The following is a 24,838-nucleotide window of genomic DNA, read 5'->3' as shown; positions in this document are numbered from 1 at the left end:
ACCAGGATGGCAAGGAGACTTCATTAGTATCACTATGGTAACTGCCTAGCAACCAGATGGGGTTACCCTAGCAACCGAGTAACAAATCACATATCTCTGCATCAGAAAACAGTACAGACATCCGGGTTGACTTATTTTACTCAGGATGGCAAGGAGACTTCATTAGTATCACTATGGTAACTGCCTAGCAACCATATGGGGTTACCCTAGCAACTGAGTAACAAATCACATATCTCTGCATCAGAAAAACAGAGACTTCTGGGTTGACTTATTTCACTCAGGATGGAAAGGAGCCATGTATTGTATTACCTTGGTAACTGCATAGCAACCACATGGGCTTACCCTAGCAACCGAGTAACAAAGTAACAAATCACATATTTCTGCACCAGAAAATCATACAGACTTCTGGGTTGACTTATTTCACTCAGGATGGAAAGGAGCCATGTATTGTATTACCTTGGTAACTGCATAGCAACCACATGGGCTTACCCTAGCAACCGAGTAACAAAGTAACAAATCACATATTTCTGCACCAGAAAATCATACAGACTTCTGGGTTGATTTATGACCATAATTTTTGTTCTTTTCAAGTTATAACATGCTGTTTGACGAGTTTTGCCACGGCAAGCACCACTCACATTTTCTTCAGGAAATATACTCATCTCGTAATAATGAGTTTCTCATAATAATGACTTAGTATCTCATTATATTGACTTACAAAATCACCTTTTTTTAACTGTGGCGGAAACCAGCTTCCATAGAAACGGGTAAAAAGTTTACATATGCTTGATTTTTAATATTGCGCTGGTATCTGGATGATCCATGACTATTTTTATTTTGTTAAACTTTGCTAGTACCAAACCAAGGCCAAAATTAGAATTCTCTTTCCCCTTACTTGCCTAACATGAGTACAGTAATTTATTTTTCAACTTTGCCCTTACTGATAAAACAGTACAATTATATTGCAAAGTGTAGGTTTTGATTTGTTATTGTCTTTTTTATTGGCATGCTACAATCGCTATTCAGTTGGAATAATTTGTTTCTGGACAGAAGTATAATAAATGCTGAAATAAATGTATGTGGCTTTTAACAGAATTGAACGACTCTGGCGAGATGTGTTCACAGTGGTCACATACCGCTTCTACGATGTGCTGCACCAGCTGGAGGGGGGTGGTCTACTTGACCTGTCCAGTAGTGTTCATCTCTTCTGCGGTCATTGTTTTTATTCCCCGCTTGCAAGCCCAGCTTGATGTATTCAGAGATGGCTGGGACAATGACCCCCTTTCAACTGAGAGAAATCTCACTCCCAATCAACTGTGGCACATGGGTCTACAGCACAGCTCAGAGTACAATGAGGTAAATATTTGTAAATTATATTCAAAACAGCATGCATTTGTGGCAGGAGAAATAATGACTACTTATCTTCAGGATTTGCACATCCCTTTGATTAACTGGGCAAGTAGTGGTATTATACCCTGTGAACCCAACTGTGGGGTCCATGTCCCTGAGAGTGACTGCTCTTTAAGACCTGATGACCTGGCTGGACTTAGTGCTGCTGTGGACCCAGTGGGACCCTCAACATGCATGGGAGTAGATAGATATTTAGCTGCACTGGACTATATGCACAGCATTGGATAGGTGAAGGGTCTTCTGTACAAAATATATTCCCCATGCAATCACAAACGCAACTACATGTTTGTTTGTTTATCAAGTTTATTGTAAATACATTTGAACAGCTGTTAAATACATCTCTAAACCATTTCAATAAAAGCCAACATTGCAACATCTTGGAACACTGAATAAACTGATCAATGCTTTGATAAACAACATTTAGATTCTTTTAATTATACAGCTAAAATACAAATGGAAAACAAAATTAAACTTTTTCAAATCATAACTTTTCACTTTCTACAACAATCCAAACCCACTGTCATTTGTGGCAATGCAGTTCTCTAAGTGATCCCTAAATTCTCTGTAACTGTTGTAGTAACCAGGCAAGCGAAGGGTGCGGAAGCAGAGTTTCCACTAGAAAAAAAATGGTGCCGGTCACAGAGGTTTCGTTTCACGGACATTTTGATGATATGCCGGTCAAATATGTCGCCTCTTAATTAGTCAAGTTGAGGAAAACTGGAGGCAGTCTATGCAACTTAAAAAATGACATAATCAGGCCGTATAGAATGCAACATATTATTATTAGCTTAACTTTCAAATAGACGAAAAAAAAAAAAAACATGAACGTCCGATTGGCGTCAATCAACGCCAAATGTTTTTTACTGTGGTTTCACACACATTCACTTTTTGAAACATTGAGGCACGGATGTACCTAATACAAATAAATAAAACATCTCCAGTTAACTAGCAGATCATTCATTTAGTCCGTTATTAAATAAGAGATCTAGCGCTAAAATCTGTTGTTTTTGAAATCAAGCTGAGCACTCGTGTCCGCTGCTATCAGTTGCATGGACGACGCGCTGCGCGAGTTGCGTAATCTTCACTAGGACGCGCGTTTAAATCTATCGCCGTTGCGGAGACTCTATTAATTCCGGTGAAATCACAAAATAAAATGCACACAAACGTGTCCCTGCTTGATATAGACTGTAACCATGCACTGATGAACATAGGCTATTCAGTTTTGATGATAGAGAAAAAAAACTGCACGAATGCGCGGATTAGAAGCACTGATCTATCTATAATGAGATGTTCCTGATTCACCATCGTCTGGCCTCTGAAAGAAGCTTTTAAAGCTAGTCTGCCTGGGCCTGGCCATATTTGAAACGTCTCACTCAATCGTTCGTTGTTTAGGTCTATATTGCAGCCGTTTTAGGCGTGCGCTTTATTTGAAATGCAGCATGCAATGTTGTTTCATAACTTTCAAACGATAGAGCCTGTTCCTTTATAACATAGCAAGAGATCGGTGTATTTTTGCTTTATACATTTTAGGCTTATTCTCAAATTCAGATTGTGTTAGGGGGACGGGATTATTAGGCAATTTTAATCGGACAATTTGACCGGAGAGATTTAATTTTGTCGGACATTTAATTTTTTTACCGGCCAATGTCCGGTAATTACCGGACAACGGAAACCCTGTGCGGAAGCATGTGAAGTGGGATATTCCGCTCGAACTACCTCTACTTTCATGTTAGCCATGGGTATCTCCCATCCAACCCAAAACTTAACAAGCTGTTTCAGCTGCTCTTGGGACACTGAAAATAAAATGAGCCAAAAAGCACAAGGGGGACAAGGATTCTCAAAGTATTGCTAACCGAGATTTGAGTCTCCAACCCTACAGTTACAGTAAAAAATATATTTTTAGGACAAGACATTTATGTCAGTTCATTACATCCTCTGCTCAAGTGCTCAGCATGGCAGTTTCAATCTTATACTGCGTTCATGCGACAAACAACCGTATAAGTCCAAAAAAAAAAAAATAAATTAGATAACCATGTGACTTGAATGTATGTGTGCCACTTTGTATACAGAATCACTTTGGGGGTGTGTTCGCGCGACCAAAACTCTGTATATAAAATTTTAAAATAGTCTCACACGGAAAAACCGTTTATGTCCACTAACGAAAAATGGAGACACCGGTTGCTTTCATGTCCGCTGCGGACATTAAAAGGCAAAACCTCGGCAAATAGGAGAGTGAACATGAATGAAAGGACAGAGCAAGGAAGTCTTTGAGGGATGCTGGGAAACCATATGTGAACCGGAGAGGAGAGCAAAAACGAGGAAATAGTCCACCGAAAGATGTGAGTGAAAGAACCATATACAAAGTATCTACCTAACATTAGCGGTTACAGTCAGAGGGGCGTGTAGGCTACTGGACGTCGTCTACTACAGTTTATTCATATAGCTCACTCTGTTTAATGGATCAATACATGAATGGGTCGAAATGAATGCTGTAGGCTACTCCTTATAACCACAGATAAATTAATCGAAACATTTTAGCTGCGTTTGATGTCCCTAATGTTAGCTAGCAGGATAATGTTAGCTGGCTAGCCAGTTACTTTGTAACGTAGCTGGTTACAGTCAGGGGGCATATTACTGGGCGTCTAACGTTACTAATGTTCATACAGCTGACTGTTTAGCGAATCAAGTCTTGAATGGGTCGAAATGAAAGCTGAGAATTTTTTTTTTTTAGTTAAAAAAAAAAAAAACCCAGCTAATGTGACTTTGTTTTTGTTAAGGGCAAGGTGTGCAATGAGACGTGTCCCAGGCAGTGTTCAAACCCAACAGAACAAAGAAAACTCCAGCTCTTCACAGAGTTTTATGCTGTCTCTTATGAGGCAGCAGGCTATCATTCTCTCTGGTTTGGAGCAGGTAGGCTAACTTAAGCAATTCATGACCATATCATGTCAACAGTATGCAATGCATCACAATGTAGGCCCATGAAATAACCAGTGAATTGAATACTACTGTATGCCTTCAATTCACTAAGATTGCGCATGTGCCTGATCACTGTAAATGTTAAATTTTGTGAGGATGGATGAAGGATGATCAGCATCAAGTTGGCCACCAAGTGCATTACAGACCACAGTGCTTTGGTGCCCTAAAAGGCATACACATGGCTTATTCATCCTCCTAACCAAAGCCTACTCACGTACTTAATGACCCTAACTTGACAGCTCTACACTACGGCTAGCCTGCTACGCTATGGTAAATGTCTTTTTACTTCTAGCACAAGGTGAGTCGCAGACGACCACGTGGACCTGACACTGAGAATACTAAGAGGAAGTACACCTTCAAGTACCATGTGCAACAAGGAGGCCAAAGACTTGCTGTTTGTAAGCTCACATTTATGTCAGTCTTTCAACTGACCAACAGTCGCCTACAGGCAAGTTTTATATAGCCTAGCGTTTTCCGTTTGTTAACTTTTTATTACAAGCATGATTTTAATTAGATACATTGTCCATAACATATTTAAAGTTACTTATCTTTGAAAAGGTTATTCAAGAAAGGTTAGGCAGTCAGTCTGAGGGAACAGAGCAGGTAGATAAAGTCAGGTCTCCATTAGAGGACTTCAGAGGAAAACATAAGAACAGGTAAGTAAAAAAAAAAAAAATCTTGAAGGACCTCATGCTCTCGTCCTGTTAGTTTTTAAAGCTGCACCATTGTCAGCATCCATTGCCCTACAACATTCCCTGGTCTAATGGTGCACTGGACGCTGGCATTATAGGGCGTCGGGTGCCTTGCCACCCTATAACGCCAGCGTGCACGTACCGTAATGGTTAGGATTCAGCTCACTGTTGTTGCCCAGTCAGGAAACATATTTTTGCACTTTGAGATTGATATCAGAGGTAAAGTGCTATGCAAATGTAATGTATGATTATTCTTTGTATCATTACAACATGTGGATCTTAAAGGGATACTTCAGCTCTGGAAAGATTAATGTGTATCTAAAATGGGTCATTTATGTAGTAGAAATGTGAAATTATTTTTGAATTTGGAGCTTCTAGACTGAGAAAAGCCAGAATTTATTTTTGATTTATGGGGATGAAAGACAACAACTCCCAGATTGCAATGCTAAACATGTGATCGATTGATGTGTGCGTTTTAGCATTCATGTAAACACTACATTCAGATTCACAAATCGGAATAAATTCAGTTAGATTGAAACAAAATGTGTGCATATAAACAATGACGATTTGTGCGTCATCTGAGGATTTTTTTCCAGACAAAAAATAAATAAATCTCTCATCTCAGGGGGATATGAGGGAGGAAAGCATGGTAATTCAAAAATACTAAAAAGAATTCGGTTTTCTAATGATACAAAGCTTAATGCTAAATCCTGAAGTATCCCTTTAATGACTGTATGTGAAAAACAAAATCCTATAGTTTAGAGGAAGGTTTAGAATTATACATTTATGGTCACAGAAACAATGCAATTGTGCAAAACAGACCAGCATAGTTTATTATATTTCCCTTGTTCATGAGTTATGTTGTTTATATTTTAGGCCTCATAGCATTCATCCTGCAGTGAGAGAGGGGATAAGAGAGCATATCTTGAGCTTCCCACGCCAACCGAACCACTACTCACGGATGAAGGGAGATGTGGAGAGGGAGTACCTGAGCCCTGATTTAAACCTGCTCCGCATGTTCCGCCTGTACAAGGAAAACAATCCAAAATCCACTGCAAAGTTCTGGCTCTATAGGGACTACTTCAAGCAGCAGAACCTCAGTTTTGGGCAGCCAAGAAGTGACACTTGTGTGAAATGTGACGCCCTGTTCTCAAAATTAACAGCTGCTACAACAGATGGAGAAAGGTTGAAGATCGCAGCCGAGAGTGAGCTTCACCACCGGAAAGCTGAAAAAGCGTACACCCAGTTGCAGGCTGACACAGCGAGGGCCAAAGCCAATGATGACTGCCATGTCATTTGTATCGACATGCAGGGGGTAGTGTTCACGCCAAACCTGACACACTCCAACATGTACTATCAACTACAACCTCTGTATCCAGGAGATGGGCACTGACGATCCTCCTACAATGTGCCTCTGGCATGAGGGCATCGCTCAGAGGTTCCATTGAGGTGGCAAGCTGTCTTTTGAAGTGGGCAGAAACATCTTTCGCTCCCCTAGTCCAGGCAAAGGAACGGAAGCTCGTCATCTATAGTGACCGATGCTGTGGGCAGAACAACTGGCGAGTCCTAAACCTCATGGCCCTGCTCGTATCTAGAGGGAACTTCAGTCAGATAGAGAAGTTCATGGTGTCTGGTCACTCCTTCCTTCCCTGTGACCGTTCTTTTGCCACGCTGGACAAGAGGCGTAAGGTGTCCACACTCCACACCCCCAGCGATGTCGCCGAGATGATCCGTGGAGCAAGGCAGCAGCATCCATTCAAAGTCATTGAGATGAAATGTGCAGACTTCAGGCAGCTCCCTGATGCAACATTAAAGCGTCCACCTGGCTTGCTAATCACATCCATGACGTGGTTGAAAGTGACAGGTAAAAAACTAAAGAGTTGGTTTTCTGAGATTAACAGTGTTGGGGATATGTGCGTGAAAGAAGAATCTTTATTGAATTTCTTGTTGAATCATGATTTCAGCTGCTGATCCATGGTGTGTCCACACAAAAGGGAGCCACAGCCTCTACGAGGGATAGAAGACCTGGCTGATCACCCACCTCCAGCTCCCTTGTTCTCCACCACGTATGCTCGCGCTTATGAGGACCCTCTGCCCGTCAAGAAGCAGCACCGGGATCTTATGAAAATGCTAGCTTACATGCCAGCGGAGGCCCAAGCATTTTATGGGACATTAGAATGTGAAGAGTAGCCTGGTATGTGTAGGTCATGTGCAGGGTAAGGTGGGGTATATTGTGTATATTGTGTAAAATTAATCATAATAGTAGTTCTAGCTTATCTTGTATGCCTTATCTTATGTTGTATAATAGGAATATATAGTTATTTATTCAGTAAATGAATGAATGGGGTGATTTATGAAATGTATTATAAAATGGTAAACTAGCATATGGAACCATAGCATGGAATGATTATGTATGTCTGTATTGTAAATATGTATTGTTTACAGTTAATACTGTTGTATGTATTGTTGATTGTATGTACGGTTTATTGTTTGTACTGACGTTTATTTTCTGCACTATAAGTAGGCCTGTGTATTGTTCATTGTTCGTACTGTATCATCCGTGTTTTTGTTCTGTGATTTACGTTGGCAAAAAAATAAAAGAAATTGAAAGAAATGCTTAATATTTTCTTTAAGGTTCTGTTACTGTATTAAAACTAAGATAAAGGAATCAAATCTCCAGTGGTTTAAAGTGATATGATGAATTGGACTTATACTGTTCTTCCACATTCCAGAAATGTAAATTAACTTTTTATTTTTAAGATTGATACTAAAAAATCTTCTCATTAGAATTGTGAAGCTTTTGTTGTCTATCTTCAAGTCAAAAAAATAGTAATATAATATTCAGAGTCCAAATTAAAAAAAATTTATTATTCAAAATCTGAAAATATGGATTTATATGGTTCTTCGTCTCAAGCCCTCATCTTATTTCTCCATGCGTTGTATACAAACCGTTAATGCAACTTCCCAAAAAGTTACAATAAGCCACAGCTTACAAAGTTTATTAAAAATTTAAATACAGTGACATTTTTTAATGAACCATGATAATAATGGTGCTTTTGCAAAAATTTTAAAAACAAAAATGCAAACCACTAGATGGACATTACAAAGGGGAAAGAATATTGATATGCAATTTACCTGTTCTCATAAACTGACGTAAGTACCCCATAATTCTGCATTTGAGTACCCACTGTCATCATCATCCTCCAACCCTCCTTCCTCAGGCCATTTGATGTGGTCTAGAATAACCAAAGTAATAAAACAAGATGATCATTAAAACTATACACATTCTATCACCACTTGTAGGTTTCATTCTTTTGTGGCTTAGTGTATGCATCAAACATATTTGCATTTCTGACTGCTGCAAGAAAAAAAAGTTCATATTGATACTAAGATACATGCCACAGTTTCAATTTGTCAGATAGCACTTTTAGATAAGATAAAGTGGAATACCTCAGCACTGCATTCAGCCATTGACTGACTTGGAAAAACTGATGCCACTGTGCCAGGTCGAGATTCCAAAAGTGGCAAAAATCAATGATTCCTTCAATCCCTGCTTCAACTGGCGTGAGTTTCATCCAAGTACCTCAAAATATCAGAAGGATAAAACAGTCTTTTTCCTGCCAAGACAATGTTTTTTGTTTCCTTTTACCATTACCATGTGTTGTATTACAAATTTACAAAATGTTAAACACAATCATATATATAAACTGGGAAAGTAGAGTAGACTGCATTTAGCATTTAAGGTATAAATGATAAATATATCAGCTGTTAGAAAGAGTATTCCAGCAAGAGATTTCCTTCCAGTTCTGTTCTCTCTATTGTAAATTAAATTAGTCAGACTACTGACAATCTCATCCTCTGTCTTTTAATGGCTATTGGAGCCCCAGCCCCAGTTGTCTAAATAGTTAGGCTGATTGGATTAGCATCTCTGTATCTGAATAGTTATGCTGATTGGATTAGGACTGGTAACAATCTAGAGTGGGTTTCCTATGCCTGTATACATCATTTGCATGCTTTAAAGTTATCACCTGGGTGCTTTGTGTCTATCTCTAAGCACTGCCCTCTAAATGCATGTATAAATTACAACGTAAAGTTCCCTTAGTTAGATGTTGGTCCCTGCAGCTGCTGACAGCACGAATTTCTCAATAAAGAATCCTGCTTGAAGATACAACCGAGTCTCCTGGTCTTACCTTCTGAGTTTCCCACTCTCTAGAAGGATAAAAAGTTTACAACACATGCCTAACTAAATTTTATGTGAAATTATTCTGCACTCTGTCTAAAAGTCTTTAATCTGTCCCATACTGTAAAAATAATTCCAGTCTGTTATTGCAGTCTTAATGATGGAGCTTGAGTTTCCATAAGTTTGCTTATAAATTACTGCACTAGAGATACTGGTAAAGGGTTACAAACACCACTAAGCCTTTTTCAGCTGCACAAAAGCAACGAGAACTACAACTAGGTCTGCAAAAGTAACCAGGAGTGTACATTCAAAAAACCATGTCTAAAATATGAAAATGTCCGCTGTTAGATGTGAGAAATACTTTACCCACCCAAATGACCCAATCTTTTATATATTTTTTGTGGTGCTGGAACTTTGGACTTACTGCATGTTGAAGTAGATTATGAAGAAGCCAAGTCCTGCTGGTTTCTGTTAATACAGGGAGATCCCATGCCAGTGTGAACTCATTTACAGCTGCCCTTTGATCCTCAGGGAGTCCACTGCATTGGTTCTTGGATTCTTCATCTTCATAAAGCTTTCAAATCATGATGAAACCAATCACAATTACATCTAAATACAGTGCAGTCCAAAATATTTGGCGCACAACTTTTGTTCTGGCTTTTAAAATGCAGCATATCTGACATTCTCAGTAGAAGAGACTGGTCAAGCTTTAATTGTAAGGTATTTACATTCACATCTGGTGAACTGTGTTCAAATTGTGAATCTTTTAAAACATATTCACTCACTTTTCTGTGTCCCAAAGTAAGAGGATAATTATCTGATTGCTAGTTGTGTGTTATAATATTAGTTTATATATATATATATATATATAAAAAAGGTCTAGGTTTGATTCTGTATGTGGCATTTACATTTGAAGTTTGTGGCTGTTGTAAGGGTTCCTACACATTTTCCATTTCAAAATTTCATACATTTCCAGACTATGGTGGCTCAGTGGTTGAGACTCAGGGTTACTGACCAGAAGGTTGGGGGTTCAAGCCCCAGCACCACCAAGATGCCACTGTTGGGCCCTTGAGCAAGGCACTTAAAGGGGTCATGACATGAGAAACCAAATTTGCCTTGATCTTTTGGTATATATGAGGTCTTTGTATCATTAAAACGTCCTGCAAGTTTAATATTTTAAGACGTCCTCCCCATTCTAAATGAATCATTTATTTAATCAAGCTCAAAATACAGCTCATTCTGGATTCATGGTTAGAAGTGACGTGTCGGTTAGAAGTGACGTACCAGCATTTGCATATGACCGCCTCCAGCACAAGATAACTACGATTTAAGCGCAAGACAACTACGCTCATTTCGTATCGCCGTGCGTGTTCAGTCGATGGACAGCGAGCTCTGACAGAGACTACTTGTGCACAGGAAAATTACGATGCCACACAGATGTGCTGTTCCTGGCTGTGGTCAAACAAAACCTCTGAATAAGCTGCCGAAAGATCCAGACGTCAGGGAAAAATGGATGCAGTTTATTTTTTGCGGACGTTCCAGTCACGGCAGTGTTAACTTAAGCGTTTGTTCTGTACATTTTAAGGATGACTGTTTTGAGAACAAATCTCAATATGATGCTGGCTTTGCCAGAAAACTGTTGCTCAAAGAAAAGTCTGTGCCGACTATTCTGGGAACAACGACGACGCAAACTGTAAGTACTCTATTTTAAACTTTAAACTACTTTTTAAAGCGCAATTTCATTCATTATGAATAATCACAGTGTTTTTACTTAGTTTACTTGCATATTGTTCTGGCTGGGGGCGTCAATAATTGATACATAGGCACTGACGTTAGCCAATCATAACAGTGGGCGTTAACACTGAAGTCTTAAATGGAAAACGCCCCCAAAACAGACTGTTTGAATCAGAGGATGAGAAACAGGGTGGGAAAAGGTCATAAATCACTAGATTTTAAAAGTTTTTCTTAAAAAAAAATATATATTAATACTATAATTGCACCTAAGGGAACATAATAATACAATAAAAAAAACCATGTCATGACCCCTTTAACTCCAGGTTGCTCCGGGGGGATTGTCCCTGTAATAAGTGCACTGTAAGTCGCTTTGGATAAAAGCATCTGCCAAATGCATAAAAAAAATGTAAAATGTAGATTTTACAGACCATATTTAACATTAATGGTTCTTACAACATTATTCTTTCACTTCACTTAAAAACAATTTACTGGAGTACAGAGATTAAACAATGGAAACAGTCACTAATCGATTGCATTGCACTTCTTGGTACATACCGGTCTTATGGTCTACTTGATCTCTATATCTGCCACATCTTCAAGGGTGATGATGTCTGGGGCGTTCCACCTAACAGCACATGAAGAACTGATGGGCTAACACCTGTCAGACGAGGGCCACCATGAAGGAAAGAATGGCCTATCATTCTCCCTGCCATGATAAACATCTCATTCTGTGCCAACACTTGGGAGGTGGAAGGGATTAGGTGGTCAGTTTGGCCCTCAAATAGCAAAGTGCTGCATGCATTTCCTAAAGGGAAATAATCAAACCATGGATTTTTACATTTGATAGTTGGGCAATCCCTTAGTTTGCCAGTTAGTACAGTTTAAAGGTATACAGTGAATCTGGAATGAGTAATATCAAAGTCTCTTTAAGACAAGTGACTTCACTCTGCGGCCATCTTTTAAACGCCTCTCAGCTATTTCAGTCATGCAAGTACAGCTTGTATCTCTTTGAATGGGGAAACTGAATTCTCCAAAGCTGTTCACCAAGCTTCTGATTAAATTTCATTTGAAATCACCAATGAAATTTGACAACTGTCTAAGAACTTTTGTTTCTAAATGCTCAAATCATAAAAACAGCCATTTTCAGGCTGGACCAGCCAATGCGCAGTCCTAAGCGTGCGTCTCAGAACAATGATTGTTTCTATAGCATACAGCGCTTCTAATGGCAGCTGCAGTGACGCATTGACTTTACCAATTGGCGATTGGCTCTTTTATTTAGAAGGTGGGACTTATTTAGCCATATTGCGCATTGCACTTTCTCCCATTCATAGTAATATGAGTGCACCATCTTTGTATATCTACACCATGTTCCAAATTATTATGCAAGTAATATATCAGCAGGATTTAATTAAAATAAACATTCAGGTTTTAGTTTTTCAAAGAAAGTGTTCGTTTGTTTTATTTCTCATATGTTTTAAGATAACTGGTATCATTCTCAGACAGGTTAGTTAATTAGTTTGCCAGGTGATCTTAGGTAAAGATAAACCTACTTAAAGAGGTTGTTCCACATTATTAAGCAAGTCACAGTTCACATGCAATATGGGAAGATAGATCTTTATGAAGATGAAAAGCGTGAAAGTGCTTTTTTTAATGTCTTGAAAAAGGCATGAAAACAATTGATATATTGCGAAAACTGAATAGAGATCATCGAACTCTTAAAAGATTTGCGAGTGATTCACAACACAGAATTTGATCAGATAAAGGCTTATTAAGAAATGTTTCGGTCAGACAAATTAATGTTATTAAAAGGGCAGCTATAAAAAAAAGCCACTGCTGAACAGCAAACAGGTATTAGAAGCTACTGGTGTCTCTGCACGTCCAAGAACCTCTCGATGCAGGATCCTTCAGAGGCTGGCATTTGTGCATAAAGCTGCATTTCGGCCACCCCTAACCAAAGCTCACGAAGAGAAACGTTTTCAGTGGACTCAGATTTACTTGAAGACTACTTTTATTCACTGACGAATGCCGTGCTACACTGGATGGTCCAGATCGTTGGAGTTCTGGATGGTTGGTGAATGGCCACCCTATTCCAAAAAGACAGAGACATCAGCAAGGTGGTATTGGAGTGATGATTTGGGCTGGAATATTGGGAATTGGGATGGTAGGTCCCTTTATGGTAGGTGCAAAATATGTGGAGTTCCTAACGGACCATTTTATGCTATGGTATAAGAAGAATCGTGCCTTCCAAAATAAAATTATTTTTATGTAGGACAACAAACTGTAAATAGTTTTTTTTTTTGTATTGTGTTTTTTTTTTTATTATTGGTCCATGCAGCACATATGACTGTTTTGGAACAACATTTTTCAAAATTTCAATAAAGCTGTTGACATTATAACTTCTTACACATGTAATAACATCCACATTGTAAAATAATTGTTGAGGATAAAATAAAATCCTTAATCATACTGACTGTTTCAGAAAAACAAACAAAAATGGCATGTGCATAATAATTGGGAACATGGTGTAACGTCTTTGGTAATATAAAGATTCTCTGTGTGAAAACAGCATCTAACATCTTGTCTTAATTAATTTATTTTTATCTGAAAAAATAAAAAAACAATGTAATATTTGGATTTGCTCTGAGGTGGAATTATTAAAAGAAACCTATTGTGCTTCTAAGATTGATAAAATATTTAAGAACTTCATTTAGCTAAATTATTCATCTAATTTTATGCCTTTTCAAAGAGCAGATTTGTCCAGTGGACTTACCAAAATCACTGTGAATCCATATTGCAACTTGTGCATTACCATACTTAGGAAGTGTCGAAGACACTTAGAATTCACGCCATCCCCAATAGCCAAATCTCCTGAAAAGACAATAAATTACAAACACACAAGGTCAAAAGAGTGCACTACTATAGCGTACAAAAATTTATGGATAATTTTTCTCATATATTTTCCCCCATTGCTGGCTCGAGCTGCAAACAGTTTCAGATGGTTCAGTCAGATTTGGTGAACCGGTTCATCCAGTTCACTAAAACGAACTGGTTCAAAAGAGTTATTCGTTCATGAACCAGACATCACTACGGACAGTTTGCAGAGGCTGTGGATTACAGGTAATAATGTTGTAAATAATGTTCAGTTTCTTGCACAGATTTTTCGCTTCATAAGACCTCAATATATAGTCATCATTTTTTGTTGTTTGTGTTGCTTTGTTTGACTCAAGTGACTGTAGCCACTGATTTGCATTTTATGAATCGCCAAGGACCTGAAGAAAAAAAAATAAAGACACCTACATCTTGAGTGGCCCGAGGATGAGTAAATTAACAGCAAATTTTTATTTTTGGGTTAACTATTCTTTAAGGCATCAAAAACAGAAAACCTGTTATCAAAGGGAAAGAGAGGTGACAAGGCCACTCATTTCAAATGTAAGAATCATAGGAACCATCCAGGTGTCATTTTGTATATATCAGTATTATGACAATCACTGGTAATGCAGTAGATGTAATTTAGTAATTAAGTAAATGTATATTAGAATAGGACTTTAAAAAATGAGAAAAAGCAAGAAAGCAGTGAGTAGACAATCCATGCTCTCTTTACATGTAATTTAACCAATAAGGTGTACATCATATGTACAGCTTACTGTCCGTCAAGTTACAGTACCCTGTAGTTTAGCTTGGAATGGTCTAGCCCAATCAATGTTGGGAGCCTTGTAAAAGTTGAGGATTGTGCCCTCTTGCTCCTCTACATCATCCCTGATGTCTATTTTAATTTTCAGAGTTGGCTCATCTTCTTTGTTTTGCAGCCACTGTCTTCTGTAATGCTCTGCTGCCAATTCTGGACTGACAATGCTTTTCCAAGCTGAAAATGAAAAAATAAAAAAAAGTTGTTTAAAGCCACAATCCATGATATTTACTTGCTTCCTACCTGTATCAAGATGTCTGAATCAACTTGTTCTGCATTCTGTGCTCACTCAATGCACTTGAGTCAATAAAGTCTCCATGAGCAAATGTACTATATACCACACAGACTCATACACTTAACACAGTACACATGGCTACATGGTCCACACTTGTCCATGTAGGCCATGTGCACTAGTATGTTAAGAAGTGTGGACCAGGCTGACTCAGACATTTTGCAATGTCTCCATTGCCAATTTGGTATTAAAAATTAGATTTCTCAATTGGAGTATCTTTCACAATAATGGCCAATTGTATGGAGTCAACTTATTTTGAATTAATGAATCAACGCTAACCCATATCATCCATTTTTACAGGTCTGGACCCTAATGGGATATCCTCTGGTGGAAGGGTAGCTGATGTGCTAGGTCTTGAGTGAAGTGTTGAGTCAGAGAAAAATGAGGCATCAGTGCTGCTTTCAGAGACCATTTGCACATTCCCAGAGTCAGGCAGTGTAGATAATCTCTGCAAAACTTAACATAAATACACTATAACAAGCAAGTTTACACACTCATTTATATAGTCCAAGTATCACACTTAGACCATTAAACAAAAGACCTCCGCAGACCTCAAAAGGCATTGTGCCGTGTGGCATACCTGACTGCAGTCTGTATGGAGCTAACCTATCTGTAAGCATTATGATTTCTAAAAGTCCAGTAATGTATACTTATAGTCAGTAAATATTACATGATTTGCAGTCTACAGTGTGGACATTTAAAGTTATAACAGTTTAAGCATGACTTTACACCAGATTAAAGATTAAGCTTACTTGAGTAATTTGACAATGTCATTTGTAATAATGTGTGGACTATTGCTGGGCGAGATGAAAATTAAATTCTTGATTTTATCTAGATTTTCTTGCTTTTAACTAAACAGAGCAAGACATACTAAAATTAAAATAATTTTAGAATCATAATTATTTATATCTTTAAAAAAAGAAAAAGAATTAGACTATTTTAATTATTCTGCCAATGTGTGCAATAAGAGTTGTTTTAAATCTGGATGTTACAATTAAGCTTTTTTTTCACCTTTTTAGAACGCAAATTTGAATTAATCAATTTAATCGATTAATCTCACAGCACTGGCACTACTGTGTTTTTTTTAAACATGCTTGATACCTTTACCTACATGAACTTGCATGGTAGGTAACAATCTCTGCAGGAAACTGCTTTGCGCAAATTGGACAGGAGTCCTAAGGGTCAAGTGGATATAAAGAGGTATATAAATAAACCTGAATCTGAAAATACTACAGTGGTATATGAACCAAAGAATAAAAGATACTGATGTCTGTGATATCAGTCCATGTAATTTATCTGGAATGCAGCTTTAATATTACCCTGAAACATCATTGATGTCTTATCACACAAATAAGATCTGAATCCTGTTCTGCTGTCTGATCTGCTTCCTCCGTCTTTGAATATAAAATACAATGGACCAATCCTTTATAACAATGACTTGTCAGCTGAATACTGAATTACACTACAAGGATTCCATCAAATCATAGCTGAGAACATGAGTGTTTTTTATATTTCTTTTTTAAAACAACTTAAATATAGAAGACAGCTTACATTATCTCCACAAGACTCAATGTGGAACTGGATCAGGGGCAGAGGAATCAACTTGCCACAAGTCATGCATGTGTTTTTTGGCATTCTTTCAAACTCTGCAGCACCATATGGCAGTGGGGTAGTATCTATTTTTTCTTGAAGTGGGACAATGTATATTACATTTTTCCCATTGTTTGATGAAGACTTAAGAACTTTTGCAGTGTACCCTTCAGCACCCTGGGGCAATGGAGTGGTCTGTCTTTGTCCACTGCCCCCTTTGAAAACATAACACACTTTATTAGCTCATTCATATGGCTTTTCCTTCCTTAGAATATGCCATTACTCAAGATAACATACCATCATACATGCTTAACATTTAACACAAACAGACCTTTTGTGCTTATCGGATATATAACAGGTCTAGATACTTTCTATAACAATGGAAGAGAAAAAAAAAAAAAAAAAAAAAAAAATCTCACCTGAAGCTTTTGTAAGCACCTAACCACCACGCAAATTTCTCATCTTGGGAAATTCTTCCAGCAGTACTCAGCTTATCTGGAATAAATTTGCACTGCTGTCATTGTGAAAATACATTTTGTAAGGTCCTTAGCTGCAGATGGTAGAAAACATCATAGTCTAGTTAAAATGCCAGACATATATGGTTGACAGCAATACTGATACAGGGCTCGACATTAAGGCTTGTCCGGGACAAGTGGATTTTTTGTAGGACAAGTAGAAGAGAAAATTAGTTGTCCGACCGGACAAGTTAAATTTCAAACAAAATAAAATGCCATGTTACTTCACGTTATGTGCCACTCATTACGTCTATTTTACAGATTTAATTTAATCGATTTGAAACTAACAAATTTTTTAATAAACACAAGATTTTGACGCATATCCAAGGGTTTGCGCGGAGTGTGGAACACTTGCGTTTTCCTATCAACAGTGGAAACAACTTAAATACTCTATCATTTCTGGTCATACTGAAAATAATAATACATAATTTGCAACTACTTTTATTTGTGTAAACTCACAATAACAAGAAAACGTGCTTTTGCAAAATAAAATAAAACAATCAGGCGCGCTTTCATGGTCTCCGTGAACTGAAACTGAACTGAAACAAAATATAGTCTATGTAACATTAGGCTAAAGCTTGAAATGTCCACTTTTAAAGAAAGAAAATAGCCTAACGTTACCGTCTGATTATGCAATCCATATGAATTTCTCTCTAAAGGCGCATCCGCTTTACATCGGAGATGGAGGTATATTTCCAGCAAACACTGATTTAGAAAACATTAAAATGCCTCGTTATTTTTTCAGGTTATAAACAGACTGTTTATAAATCACCTATAGCCTAAATTACCTCTCTGTATATGGTTCGAGAGTATGGCTCTTCTCATTCAGCACTGCGGGAAAAATATCATTACCGGGTTTGGCCAATTCTCTCGGTTTTTGACGAGGTTTTGGGCTGGAAAACCTTGCTGGCAGCAGTGGTGGAGAGTTATGTTTCTTCAGGCTCCGCGGACCGGCCAAGCGCCAGGAAAAGCTCCAAAAAAAGGAAGTCACCTTAAACCAACAACATACGAATTAAAACGGGAACGAAATTTAACCAAATGGAAAGATGAATTCGACTGGGTTATTTATGAAGACGGAGTAATGTTCTGTGGCGTCTGTCGGGCGCAACCCAACCTGGCTGACAAGTAAGTGACGTTAGCTAGCTAACTTAGCGTCGGCAGCTGTGTAGCTACTGTAAGCAAGCATTAAAGCATTAGTTCACCTCAAAATGAAAATTCCATCTAATTTTCTCCTCCAACTTCAAAATCGTCCGACATCTTTGTTTTATTTTCTAATTATTAATAAAAAAAATAATATTTCGTGACGTTTCCAACGTCGCAGACAGCACAAGACCAACAATTGTGGTTATAAAAAGTATAAATATTTTTTGACACTCCTGAAAACTTACTTGGTCCTGCCAGTCAGCACAGCTGTGTGTGAGAGAGGGTTCTCAACCATGAAACGGATCAAGTCCGACTGGAGGACCAGCCTCAGCTCAGTCCAGCTTCATAGGCTGCTATTTCTGTCAGTAGAGGGCCCAAAGTTGCAAGACTTTGATGCTGGATTGGTGGTGGACCTGCAGCCAAAGGCAGCGGCGCCCAGGATTTAACCCCTGGGAATCAAGGCATCGGTCCGAAGATACAGAGGATGAATAGTGTTGTGGAGTAAGTGTTTTTTACACCAAGAGTCACCACTACCTCTGGTGATACACTGCACACCAGCGTGCAAAGTATTACTTTGTATTATGGAGTCTGGAGATCCTTATTTCTTGTTGAAGGGGAACTCTATTCTTGGGACACGTTCCTTTCTACTGTTTCAACTGAATTGTATTAATATTGATAGTGTTTGGGCGCTTTCAATGGTTTGTTCGAATTCTGCATTAGCAAAACACAAAAAAATAAATGAAATTATAAATCTTTACCCGGGCAAGTGACTTTTGCGCAAGGACAAGTGAAACATAAATTTACTTGTCCGAAAGACAAGTGCCTCAAAAAGTTAATGTCAAGCCCTGACCGATACATGGGAAGAGGAGATCTTTTTAGTAGATGTAAATATTAGAGCTGATTCTCCATAGAGGTTTTTCCAGTCATGTGGTCTAGGTGACATAACTCCTGATGTTCCGCCATCTTTTCAGTCAGTTGAAACAACTGTGGCATCAGTTAGCATATAATCAATATCATCAATAGCATACAGTCAGGATTTAGTATCTTTATGACTGTTGTATTATGTGTTAGATGAGTTGAAAGCTCAAATATGACTGGGATAAATATCAGATAAAGTTAGATGTTGATAGTCTGTCTGATCTGTACCAGCTGCCATAAAGTTTGTTTGGTTCACCTGCCAATCTGGAGGTCACCGCCCTACTAACACCATGTACAGTGATATTTTGCAACAATCACACTGATTTCATCTCCATACTCCAAGAATGACTGAAAGACTGGTTGAGTTACTGTGGTTTGGTATGGAACACACCCAACATAGACAACTTCTTTCTGAAATTAGAGATAAGTACAACAAGAATTTGTGTGTGTCTGTTTTGGGTAATATAAGTCCATACTTATGGACTTATGTTATCCTTGTAGCTTTGGGTTTTTTTTTCATATGTTTTTTTGCCATTCTCATCATTTTAATCTTATTTTCAGCAATTTGTAAAGTTATTACTGCAGCCTTGTAGTTATGCATTCCTACTTCGTACCCCGTCATTAAAATCACCTGATTTTCCATTTGGATAAAGTCTGAAAGCTCTAGACACTAAAATAAATGTATACAAGAATAACTCCAACAACCAGCCTTTCAGTCATTCCTGGTGTACAGAGATGGGGAATCATTCCAGCTGTTGCATATATCACTCTACAAAATGTCAATACAGCAGAGACAGGCAAAGCATGGATAAATCAGAAAAAAATAAATGCCGACTTGTATGGATCAGACAGACTGACAATGATATCACTTAAAATGTAAACCCCAGCTATACAGATCTGTGGCATGCTCAAAGCAATTGCTAACATAATGGTGTGACTGCTATCTTACAATATAAATGTCAAGAAATTACTGGCAGTATGGCGGCCACAACAGTGAAACGTTAGCTGAAAAACCTCTATAATGTCTTTAGAGTCGATTTTTCAGAGAATTATCTTTAAGGCTAACCTCTGTGTGATCCACATTATCAGCCAGATTTATGGTCCTCCTTCCAAGACCTGCTTGCAAGAGCACTGCCTCATCCTTGGGGGTTTTGTCAGTGTTTTCAGGTTGAAGGCAGAACTGCAGTTCCATAAACTTTACCACTGATACACGTGGAGTATCTGCTGACTTCCTTTTGCGTTTCTGGCCTCCAGAATACAATGATGGGAAACATCTTGGATGAAGCATAGACAGTTATTAATTAGTAAAAATCCAAATATCAAAAAGGAGCAATTTTTTTAATGATTATAAAACAGTGTTGAGCGGTTGTGGAAAACTGTTAGCACACTGTAACAGTATTTTATATTATTAAGTAAGGAATAATTGACAACGGGCCATCGAATTTTTAGAAAATAATGCACACCCGAGGTGGTAATGCTGCCACAACGCGAAGCGGACATTGTTCAGATGTCGCATTTCAAGACATTTGTCAGGTTTTTTTTCCATAAAACACTTGTGTGTAGGACTAATTTACACACATCTCATCCCACGCCTCCGTTGCTAATTCCTAAATGTAATTTTTGAGCTAGTAACGGAGGCTTGAGCCATTGATAGCAAACTAATGCAGTTATTAGAGAGAGAGAGAGAGAGAGAGAGAATGTGTGAATTACCGGAGTCTATGCATCTCTCAACAGTGTTTGGCAGCAGCATCACTACTAATAGAGAAACTATGTTTATCTGCTTCAAGAACATTTCCATTATTACCTTGCTAGTGAGAAATGTCATGTATCTTTTAAGCAACTAAACTATTTTACTGATAAAATCGTCATCAACACGTTTCTGTGCGAGTGTCCGTACGGTATGTGTGTGCATTTGAGTGGGAGAGAGAGAGCGGGAGAAAGAGAACCGTAATTTCCGGACTATAAGCCGCAACTTTTTTCCCACGCTTTGAACCTCGCGGCTTAAACAATGACACGGCTAATATATGGATTTTTCCCGCTTTCAAATTTTATTTAAAAAATAAAAATAAACATTCTGTGACGTGCTCAGTTTTTTGGTGGCGTGAAGCTTTCATTAGACCAATGAAATTGCCTAACGGGTTAAGGTCAAACAACTTTTTGGTTTACTGTTCAGATTAAATTGAGCACGCTCAAATTTCCCAGTCATTTTGTCACCCTCATCATGGCAAAGACACGGAGAAATGCATATGATGCAGCTTTCAAGTTGAAGGCGATTGATCTGGCTGTTGGAAAAGGAAATAGAACTGCTGCACGGGAGCTTGGTCTTAACGAGTCGATGATAAGACGTTGGAAACAGCAGCGTGAGGAATTGACTCGGTGCAAAAAGACAACTAAAGCTGAGGCTATTCAACTCCGACACAGAAGGAGATGACTTCAGTGGTTTCAGTACACAGGAGGAGGAAGATAGTGACCAATGACTTTCTTGGTAGGCTACTGTTTACTGCTAATTTTTTGTTACAAGCCGTGTGTGGCAGCGGGGGCGTGGTCAAGCGCCCGTCTGGGAGAGAAAAGCGGTAAGGGTCATTAAAAGCCTTAACTGGAAGGTCAAGTGCCCTGCTTCACGTGTCCTTCTTGGGAAAACTGTCACACTGGCACCAGTGTGACAGTTTTCAGCAGGGCACTTGACGTTCCAGGTAAGGCTTTTAATGGCCACAGCAATGTTTACAATCAATTTTATAAAGTTTCTCAATTCTTGGTCTTCTATGCACCAACACTAGACTCACTCTCTCTCTCGAAGCTCTATGGCTGCTGCCTTTTTATGCCGCTCTCCCCATGCTTACTGAAATTAGACAAAGGTGTTAGACATAATTTAACTCAGGTGTAAGCGCCCTTACTGCTTTTCTCTCCCGGAAGGGGGCTTGACCACACCCCCGCTGCCACACCGTGTTTCGTTAAAGCCTGTGTAAAGTTAACTTCTTTCAATGTACCGTTAGGCACCTGCGGCTTATAGACATGTGCAGCTTATTTATGTTCAAAATATTACTTTTTTTTTAATTCAGTGGGTGCGGCTTATATTCAGGTGCGCTCAATAGTCCGGAAATTACGGTATGTGCTTTCCGTATATAATAAAACGAAATTTTGTGGCAAAAAACATAGAACTCATTTGTAGTTTTTACCCTATTGTTTACTATATTTATTTGCTTGGTCAGTGTCATGGTGGGTTTTGGTTCTTTTATTGTCGTAGGCTATAAGGACCTTTGAAATAACTGAAATCATTTGGTGAAGTGATATGGACATGTAAAGTGGTCAAGACCTGCCTGAAACTACTTTAGCCGTGCGTTTCCCTGAAAATAATTACACTCCATAGAACGTTTGTCAACCAATCAGATTCAAGCATTCAAAAGCCCCATAGTATAAGATAATTCAACATAAGACATTCTATTCTTATTTTACTACAGGGCTGAGCAATTACTGGAATCTTTCCAAAGTCAATGAGTAATTGTGTCAAGTTAGCGTGACCTAAATTTTGACCACAATAATTGTGGTTGTATTTTTGGCCAAAATCAAGCAGCCCTACTGTAACAATCACTTGCCTTTGCATCTCCTGCTGCACTGTGGCTGGTCTTACAGGTCTGCTGCTGGTAGGCCCAGTAGCAGTAGGCTGAGCAGTGGTGTGTTGAGGTGTGTGAGGTCTTTCCTTTTCGCTTTGTACACAGTTCAGAAGCACACGGACTGCTGACTCAATGTTTGTGTTCTGTTCATTTTGAGAGAAGTCAGGGTTACAGTTAATTAGATGTATTTAGAAAATGGAAGTTTGTACATTTTGTGACACAGCATGTTTACAAATAACACAGTCTCAACTATATAGACAGAGGCCTAAACCACAATTTCAATAGTGGAGTGTCTACAAGATTAAATGACATAATCTTGATCTCATAGGTATCCAGGAATTGAGCGAAACTAAGTAAACTAAGGGCGCTGGAAGCACCTGTTTCCAAGTGATTTATTCTCTGTTGCAGGTCAGCAAATGTGATTTAGTGGGACACCGCAGGACACATGGGAGTGAGATAACTTACTATTCTTAGAAATAAAAATGTAAATATTGATTTTATATTATATGGAACACCTATTTGCAGTGATGTTGGATGAAAAACATGCTTTAAATCACCTATAGGCTTTATAAAATGTTAATTAACCCGCTCTGTGACTCACCGCAGCTTCCAATGTCCGGACTGCTTCCCTATGGGAGTAATACTTACTGGGCAAATTGCCTACTGTAGTGCAAACTCTGACATCCCTTTACTTTACTATTGTATTCAGTGTTTCCCCTAGGTTTACAAATTGTGTGTGGTGGTGGGGGGTGCGCAGACAGACACCTACACAAACACTTAAAGGAATCATGAGTTTCTTTTAATGACAGCAGTCAATATAACAACTGAACAATTATTTGAACTGTACATTGAACTAAACATCAAACGTTTCTTTTTATGACAATTATCCACAAAGTGTGCAGCTTTTGTCACTGCAGTGTATCTTTCTGGGCTTCTGGAAGAACATTTCCATAGCCTCTTGATGTGGTTAGTCAGAAACGTCTGGCCCATTTATCGAGATCCGCATGCAGGCTGCAAGATGGTCTTCTTGTCCCAAGAAATGTCGCATTCTCATAGTCTAGTGTGACCGCGGCATTACAAGAGATGTAATGTTGCATTTATCCAACATGTAGCTTATCTCTTTAGAAAAAGGTAACAGTCATCGTGACTCTAGTTTGTAATTATGCATACCTCCGTGCCAGAAAACCTGGAATGGAACACCCCTATGCACACCTGTGTTTATTGTATAAAGTAAAAGGGATAAATAAAATGGTACCCGCGTTTTGTTTTTTACCATGCTAAATTCTCATAAGGGTAATATTACATTAGGTGCATACTTATGATATGATACTCACCTGCGAAGACCCACCCTGTTCTGTCATTTTTCTAGACGGTAAAGCAGGAGAGAATATAAGGAATAAATCGTTTAATATGAGGGTATCATTTAATATGAGACGACTGAATAGCAAACTTTAACAGTGCAGGTGGTCTAGCGTTAGCTTACCTTTCGTGAAACAAGAAAAGCTAACCTAACTAAGAAACACTGATTACCAACCGTAGCTGACCAGCACGCATATTTAAACTATAAACAAATGTATAACGGTGAATGATTTCAGAAAAAGAAAGAAACATACCTTTATTTGCCACTGCCAGTTCAGGAAGATGCTCATGGAAGTTTTTTTTCCTTCTCGTTTGGGCGCGAATTTCACGCGGCTGCCAACGGATAGGCTCCTTAACTAGCGCTTCTGATTGGCCAAAATTAACTAGCTCTTCTGATTGGCCAAAATAAACTAGCTCTTCTGATTGGCCAAAATTCTCTGGTCTCTGAACAGTGCCCGCCCCTCCCTCTACAGATGCACAAATCACTTGTGCTCCATTTGCACACAGTGTATGGCGTTTAATGTTGGACAAAACAGCGCAAGCGCAAAAACACAGCGCGCAAGTGAATTTCAACAGTGTGAGCACCATGACACAGCTCGCACGTAAAATTTAAACCTGCAGAACTCAATAGTATCCAGCTGCAGACCCGCAGCACCACCAGTTTCAGAACCCCAGTGCCAGAACCAGAAGTGAGAGGGGATTTCCAAGATGGCGGAGTGAGCGGACACGCTTT

General features: G+C 38.6%; 2 long non-coding RNA genes across 2 annotated transcripts in view; one reads left to right on the top strand and one right to left on the bottom strand.

Moving 5' to 3' along the window:
* Window positions 1-15,508, bottom strand: part of LOC127637792 (uncharacterized) — a 63,835-nt gene extending 48,327 nt beyond the window's left edge. Inside the window, exons 1-7 of the long non-coding RNA XR_007969777.1 lie at window positions 15,249-15,508; window positions 14,657-14,854; window positions 13,763-13,860; window positions 11,548-11,797; window positions 9,683-9,832; window positions 8,529-8,661; window positions 8,214-8,314 (exon numbers count right to left, since the gene is read on the bottom strand). This is a non-coding gene — a long non-coding RNA (uncharacterized LOC127637792). The remainder of the gene's footprint in view (window positions 1-8,213; window positions 8,315-8,528; window positions 8,662-9,682; window positions 9,833-11,547; window positions 11,798-13,762; window positions 13,861-14,656; window positions 14,855-15,248) is intronic.
* Window positions 3,339-4,807, top strand: LOC127637796 (uncharacterized). Its single transcript, XR_007969780.1, has 3 exons — window positions 3,339-3,749; window positions 4,188-4,320; window positions 4,679-4,807. It is a non-coding gene; the product is annotated as an uncharacterized LOC127637796 (long non-coding RNA).
* Window positions 15,509-24,838: the final 9,330 nt, after the last annotated feature.

This window comes from Xyrauchen texanus, chromosome 45 (genome assembly GCF_025860055.1).
Source record: "Xyrauchen texanus isolate HMW12.3.18 chromosome 45, RBS_HiC_50CHRs, whole genome shotgun sequence".
Classification (NCBI taxonomy): Eukaryota; Metazoa; Chordata; class Actinopteri; order Cypriniformes; family Catostomidae; genus Xyrauchen; species Xyrauchen texanus.
The sequence above is the reverse complement of the archived record's forward strand: the minus strand, read 5'-3'. Positions and strand labels throughout refer to the sequence as shown.